At 46.1% G+C, this 7,560-nt stretch overlaps 1 long non-coding RNA gene across 2 annotated transcripts; it reads left to right on the top strand.

Annotated features, from left to right (window-relative positions):
• Nucleotides 1–235: 235 nt before the first annotated feature.
• On the top strand, nucleotides 236–3,905 carry LOC150019758 (uncharacterized). 2 transcript variants are annotated; one of them, XR_016509292.1, is made up of 2 exons: nucleotides 236–354; nucleotides 3,714–3,905. It is a non-coding gene; the product is annotated as an uncharacterized LOC150019758 (long non-coding RNA). The 2 variants fall into 2 exon arrangements; XR_016509291.1 differs by lacking the exon at nucleotides 236–354 and adding an exon at nucleotides 2,986–3,115.
• Nucleotides 3,906–7,560: the final 3,655 nt, after the last annotated feature.

The following is a 7,560-nucleotide window of genomic DNA, read 5'->3' on the forward strand; positions in this document are numbered from 1 at the left end:
CTAGGCCACCCCTTTCCCCGTTCATATGGAGAGCGCCTAAGAGGATTTAGAATCAAGTGGGCACATTTGCACAGCCTTGTTCTGAAGAGGCAGCTGGAGCGCGGCCGCCAGCCCGGCGCAGACAACCGCGGGTCCCGGGGGACGCATTGTCCTCCGAGGGGCCGCCACGGGGGCTCCATTGTGCGCGGGGCAGGCCTTTTCTCTCTTGCCCTCTGTCTCCCCCAGGCCTCCTCCCCAACCCCCACGTAGACTCTTCTAGCTGCCCGGATCCCCCTGCTGCCACATTTCCCATGCAGGGGCGCGGGCTGGCTCGCCTGGCCATCTGCACACGGAGATTGACAGCAGCCCCGGAAGGTCAGTGCCGCAACGATTTCTGTCTGAACAGCAGGCCACCCAGGCCTCCCGAGTAACACAGGGACATCTGCTCCCCTTAATTTAGAACGCTGGTTCCAATTTCACCGGAGCCCCACGCTAGACGCAGTCCTCTGGCTCCGGGGGGAGGAGACAGGGAGGTGCCCCGCGGACGCGCCGCCTGCTCCCCAGCTCCCCAGTTCAAAGAGAGCAGCTGAGTCTGGCGCGAGGGGAGGGGTAAGCGGTATGGGGCCTGGTCATTCACGTGACTCGGGTGACGTCGTGCGGGGAGGGGCGGGTCAACAGAGTGGGCGCGGAGGTCCCCGGCACCGGCGACGCACGGAGGCGTCCGGGGTCTGCAGAAGAACTAGCTGCGCTGGCCGCAGGGGGGAACCTAGGGCGAGCTGGTGTGGGATCTCGCTTTGCAAGAAATGGGTGGGTCGCCCTGCGGCCTTCTCCTCGGTCTTACTGACAGATTTTTGGCTCTCACTCGTGCTGTAAGAACAAGTGGAAGGCAGGAAAGTTGACTGCATCCCGGTGAGGAAGCCATCTCTGCCCTCCCTTGCAGGTCTCAGCGCTGGCAGTGTTAAAGCTGCCCGTCAGTGGGCAAGGCCAAAATCCTGCCTGGACACTTGACATCAAAACGCACCTTGCCTTTTCTGCTTCATAGTTGGGCAAAAGGATGAAAGAATTGTGGTTCTGTTGAGTTTCCGCCACTAGATCATAAGCTCCTAGGACACAACACGGCATCTTACTCATCTTTGTGTCTCCACCTCTGAACAGAAGTGTTTGGAGACCAAATTAATATGTGAAGGTGGGAGAGAGGGGTAGTCCCTGTAAGGAATGAATCTAACTGTTCTTTTAAAATATATATCGGAAAAGAAGACATTGCCCAGAATGAACCTGTACATGCAGCCAGGCGTTTGCGAATTACTGTGTTGCCTCTTTCCTTCTTCATTCCTTCTAACGTTTTTTCTTTTCGCAAAATTATATTGACTGCCCCGTGTATCAGATACCAGGCAATGGACTAGGGATGTTAAGAAAGACTCTCAGCCCTCAAGATGTGGCCACTTTGTGAGAGGCACCCTGGGCAGGTAAACAGCTAACCAGAGCTCTGAGTAATTAAAGTGCCACTGGTAGGACTGGAATCCTCCAGCCCCCTTGACCTTCTGCTAATTCTTCCCATCTCAGATGAAATGTCACTTCCCTGGTGCCTTGAAAAGAAAATGTCATCCCTAAGTGACTTTGTAGCACCTTGCACTTCTCTTTTATGATACTCATGACATGCACAACTCTCAAAATTCATATTCTCTGTTTAACTGGAAGCTTCTTGAGGCAGGAATTGGCCTTTCTGTTCATGCACAGCTACCATACCCAGAACAGTGTCTGCCCCACCGCGTTCCCTAAATATTTAGTGAACTGATCAATAACCAGACTTTCCTTAAGTTATTAAGAACCCTCAGACATTTTCAATTTGAGATGTGAGGGTAGGCTGTAACGACTCTACTTTCTTGAGTACCACATGGGAACAGAATGGCTTTGGTTTAGAATTTATTATTTTGTGGTTTTCTACTGCTCAGTGACTTCACAATTGTCCTTTGCAGAATTTGGGGAGGAAGGTCCTCCTCAAAAAGAGACATTGGGATGAAAAAACTTTGGGGAAGACTAGTCTAGCCCTGACAAACAGGTTTCTGAATTGCAGGAGTTCAGGGCCTTTAAGATGCTCACCCACAGTGTTCTAAAAGCAGATTTTGTTTTCAAGGAGCATCTACTAACACTTTGCAGCTGGGGAGGGGGATGAAGCTAAATGGTAACTTTGCTGCACCATTTCCCTCAATTTCTCCTAGGCCCTGGGAGGTGTAAGGAGGCGCTATGGGAGAGCTAAACAAAATTAATTGGCCAGCATGAAGATTGGCTTTTTCCACTTGGGATATTTTTTCTTTGTTTGTTACATCATGTGATAAATTTATTCCTTGTTTTTTAACAGTAAACAGAGGATAGAGGATGTAGATTAAAGAGGTGGCATAGTGCTACCTGAGTTAGGACCCCGCTAATCATGCTGTGGATGTGATTTTGGAGCCACTTTCTTTGTGAATATAAATAACAGTATCTAAGCTCTTGTATGTCTTTAGAATTTTCATGATGGGTATAAATTTTACTTAAATGCTAACACTTGCTTAATTAAAAAGTAAATATCCAGTTTCTAATAGATTAGTATAACTAAGTCCTGTATTTGTGGAGAGGGAGCACAGAGGACCACGCCTGAGGGACGAATTTTCTGTGCATGCAGCTTTCTGAGCTCAATTGATGCATTCTGCATCTATTGTTGCTTTTCCAGCTAGAAGATTCCAGTCCTTTGCAGCATTTGCTGAGCTCTCCCTCTAAGTAAATTTAAGTTGTGATTCCATTACAGTTTATTCTCAGAGGGGTGGAGCAGCGATATATCAAGATTCAAAATTTTTGCCTACAATCAATTTTCCAGGACTGATTTAGGAGCCAGTTGTGAAATTTCTTAGCAACAGGTTTATGATCCAGAAGACCATATGATTTTAAACAATAGAGACCTACTTACCATGAAAAAAAAAAAAAGGATCTTGCCTTGTTGGTTGCATTTTAATTTGAACATGAAAAAAATCAATACTGGATTCCCAGAGAAGAAAATTTTTTCAGGAAATCTGTTAGACCACAGTGTGAAAATTCACATTGTTTATAATTGCACTTAAACTGTCCGTCCTAAAAGAAAGCTGCTTCTGGAAATTCAGAGGTAAGTGGCAAAATGGTTTCTTACCCATATGTATAATAATCAACAGTTTTATTTCTTCGACTCTTCATTTTCTGCATAGGACATTAACTTGGGCAGAGTTTGCTAGACTAGATGTTTGGAGTATATCTGTTTTCAGATATTCATTTAGGAAACTGTCATACTTTGAAACAGGAAGCCAAAGAGATACTTTTAAAATGTTGGATCCTTTCATGGATAGAATCTTGATGCCCACAGTGGTGCTGGGCCCAGATACCCTGACATCACTTAACTCTACAGGAGCCATTACTTAGGGATCTGCAATTTCCTAAAAATAAAAGATTTTCTCTTTGAAGGGGCTATAAAGGCAGCATCCAACTTCCTGGAGTGTGCATCGGGCACCTTTTGGGCCTTTGGCCGTCCGCTGTCCCTTATTCTAGCCATTGATGCAGGCTCCAAGCAGGTGCCTTCTGTAGGTACAGTCTGACAGGCCCTTGCCTCGTGTCCATGCTTCACGCCTCAGCTGGAGCTCTCCCGAGTTTGTCTGGGGGGGCCTGTGCATTGACTAACCCTGAAATTCAGGGGTGTGCTAATGGATAAAAGCCTTCCTTTCTTCCCCCAGATGGACAGTCCTGAGATGGCTTTTGTACAACTCCCCAGGCAGCCCAGAAGAAGCCAGCAACCATTCACCAGGAGCTGTGGCCAATTGTGTAACTCATCCTGCTGTTGGTTTTCCATCCTTCTGTGCGTCATTCTTCTTGTCCCGTACTCCAAGTCTCAGGATCACACTCTCCAGTAAAGTATTTACACTCAAGCCTTTGTCTCTAGATCTGCCGTCGAGGACACCCAGGCTAAAACCAAATCATTCTGACATTATTTTTTACTGAATGGAGTTACAGTGTCCAAGATGTCTCTACTCCCTCATCCCATATGTTCACTGTGTGAGTCTCAATCCAGTTATTATGTTTGTGAAATGGTTAACGGGTTACCTCTCCCCTTGCTTTAGATGTGGTAGGTCTCTGTGAGAGTGGCAAATCATGGCTGCCTTTCTTCCAGCCACAGCAGGACCCAGAGGGAGGTTTGCAGTCCTCATCTAGCAACAGTCAGCAACTTTGGCCTTGTGCTTCTGTCTACTAACTTTAACTCGGTTGTTTAATGTTCCCAATCTGTATTGTTAACTACCTTCTGTTTTTTTCCTTTTTTTAAATTTTTTATTATTTATGCTATTACAGATGTCCCATTTTCTCCCCTTTTCCCCTTCCACCCAGCCCGTCCCCCACTTCCATAGTCAAGTCCTCTCACCCTTATCCATGTCCATGGGTCCTTCATGTATGTTCTTTGATTAAACCTTTCACCTTCCTTCAGCCAGTCCCCACCTCCCCCTTCCCCTCTTATAGCTATCACTCTGTTCCATGATTCCATGCCTCTGGTTCTGTTTTGCTCATTGGTTTATTTTGTTCATTAGGTTCCTTTTATAAGTAAGATCATATGATATTTTTCTTTCACCAACTGACTTATTCCACTTAGCATAATAGTCTCCAGTTCCATCCATGCTGTCGCAAAAAAGCAGAAATTCCTTCCTTTTTTCTGTTGCATAGTACTCCATTGTGTAAATGTACCACAGTTTTGTGATCCACTCATCTACTTGATGGGTACTTCGGCTGTTTCCAAATCTTGGCTATTGTAAATACTGCTGCTATGAACATGGAGCTGCATAAGTTCTTTTGAATTGGTGTTTCAGGATTCTTAGGGTATATTCCCAGTAGTGGAATTGCTGGGTCAAAAGGCAGTTTCATTTTGAAATTTTTGAGGAAACTCCATACTGTTTTCCACAATGTCTGCACCAGTCTGCATTCCTACCAACAGTGCACCAGGGTTCCCTTTTCTTCACATCCTCACCAGCACTTATTTGTTGATTTATTAATGATAACTATTTAGGAAGGTGTGAGGTGATATCTCATTTGTGGTTTCAATTTACATCTCTCCCTTCTCAGTTTATTATTTGTTCACTTTATCTGCTGCATTTATGGGTCTGCAAGGTATAAATAAGCAAAGATTGGTGTAAGCCTTTAAAAAAATCATATGGCCCACTGTCCCTAATTCATAGATAACAAAATCATGATTTTTAAACATTTCAGTGGAAAACTTTGTTCATGGGCTCCACTTCATTTGGAGACCATTTATTGAATTTTTTAAATCACTAATAAGCCTCTGAATTCATATTTGCCTCCTCCTAGGAACCTGCCATGTTGGTATAGTTTGTGCAGTGATCAGGGGCCTGCCAGGACATCACTTTCAAAGTAAGGGACAAATTCATGCATCTTATACTTCTTACCACACAGATGTAAGTGCAAAGCCTGCTGAGTGCATTTAAGTCCTGGAAGCACCATATTCCACACCTGAGGATACTGCTTTACCAAAACACTGTTCAGAGGGTAACAGCTTTGAGAGAAGACCAGAAAAGGAAAGGGTTCTGCATCAGATCTAGGTTGTGGTGCAACCAGCCCTCCACTTGGGCCATAGGAGCCAATTAGAAGTATCAGTTGTGCAAAAAGATGCAATATGGAGTTTGTGACAAGCCCCAGTGGGAAAATCACAATATAGACACCCAAGATTCTGGAGCATGGCTCTACATATGCAGCAGAGAATTCTACAACTTTCCCACAGTAGCTCTGGCTTGCTGTATGGACCTGGTAGAGACAGAGCACCTAACCGTGGGACACCAACTGACCACATGGTCAAAGCAGCCCTCGTGACTGAGTTCTGTCAGAATTACCATGTCATAGCAAGGGACTCGCCAAGTAACCACTCATGTAAGACTGGACTGGTACCTCAGGTATGAAGCACAAGCAGAACCAGAGGACATACTCAAGTGGCACAGGAGCTCCATGTGACCCACTCTTTGTTCCTGAACCAACAGCTCTCAAGCAGCCCCCACCTCTAGCTGTACGGAGGGCCTTTTAGGATCAGCTGACTGAGGAGGAATGGGCTCAAGCTTGCTTCACGGCTGGGCTAGCTCTGCATGTGGCTGCCAGCTGACAAAGGACAGTGTCTGCACCACAGCCTCATTCAAGGTGGTCTCGAAAGCCAGTTGCAAGGGACAACCTCAGATGAGGTCCCTGGTCATCCACTTTGTGTTGAAAGAGAAGTGACCTGAGCTTAGAGTCGTGGGCAGTTGCAAATGGCTTGACCAAATGATCAAGAGACTAGAAGAAGAAAAATAGGCAGATTGGCGACAAGTAGGTCTGGAGTAGACTATGCATGGACCTGCACAAGGGCACAAAGTATGAAGATCTTTGTACACATGTTGGCACCCACAAGAGAGAGGTGCTAAGCATGCAGGCAGACAAAATGGCTACCCAGTTAACAGCAGCCAGCATCTGTTATCAGCCATTACAGTGTTAACACAACATCACATGAATAGGGGAGCCATGGGGCAGGGATGGAGGCGATGCAGGGCCCACTAGCATGGGTGCCCACTTATCAAAGCTTTTCTAGCTATTGCTATGGCCATATGGCTAATATTCCAGCAGCAGAGAGGGACACTGAGGCCCCCATATAACACCATCCCTCAAGGAGACCAGCCATACACTCTGGCAAACTTTTTGGACATCTTTTGCCCTGAAAGAAACAGAAACTTGTTTTAACATGAATGGACACATATTCTGGATATAGGTTCACACTTCCTGTCCTTAGGGTCTCAGCTAGCACCGTGATTGAAGCCTTATATAGTGTTAAATCCACTGTCATGGGATCTCATATAACATCTCATCAGAACAGGGAACACACTTCTTAGCAAAGGAGTTGTTGGAATGGGCACTTAACCATGGACTCCACTGGTTCTGTCTCATGTTACACCATCAAGAAGCTGCCAGCTAGGTAGAGCAGAGCATAGACAGACCTGTTGAAAGCTTAGCTGATGTACCAGCTCAAAGGTGATACTTTGTGAGAATGGAGCACCGTTCTCCAGGAGACAGGGTATACCTTAAATCAAAGGCCTTTTTAGGGTACTGTGTTCACAATGGGTAGAAAACACAAATCCAGGAGCCAAGGAGTAGAGGCAAAAACGATCAGTCATCACTCCCAGAGGCCTACTTGAAGAATTTGGGCTTTCCATCCTCACGACACTGAGCTCTATGGGCTTTGAGGTCTTGGTTCCTAGGGGAAATACTTCTGACCAGGGGACACAGCCAGCACCCCACTGAACTATACTCATAACTGTGGCGGGTCCATGGGCATTTTTAGCTCCTTGCATCAAGAGGCCAACAGGCAAGAAGGGATAATTAAACCTGGTCATCAGGAAGAGAGAGAAGGCTACTGTTACATACAGGGAGGGGAGGAGTAAGGTAGAACCCGGGTGATCTGCTTAGACTCCTCTTGGTACACCCTTCTTCAGCTTTAAGAGAAAACAGACTGCAGCCTGAGGGGACATAATGGCCAGAGACTTAGATCCATCAGGCATGAGGGAC

Source organism: Furipterus horrens, unplaced genomic scaffold, assembly GCF_987537825.1.
Source record: "Furipterus horrens unplaced genomic scaffold, mFurHor1.1.pri manual_scaffold_2, whole genome shotgun sequence".
Lineage (NCBI taxonomy): Eukaryota > Metazoa > Chordata > Mammalia > Chiroptera > Furipteridae > Furipterus > Furipterus horrens.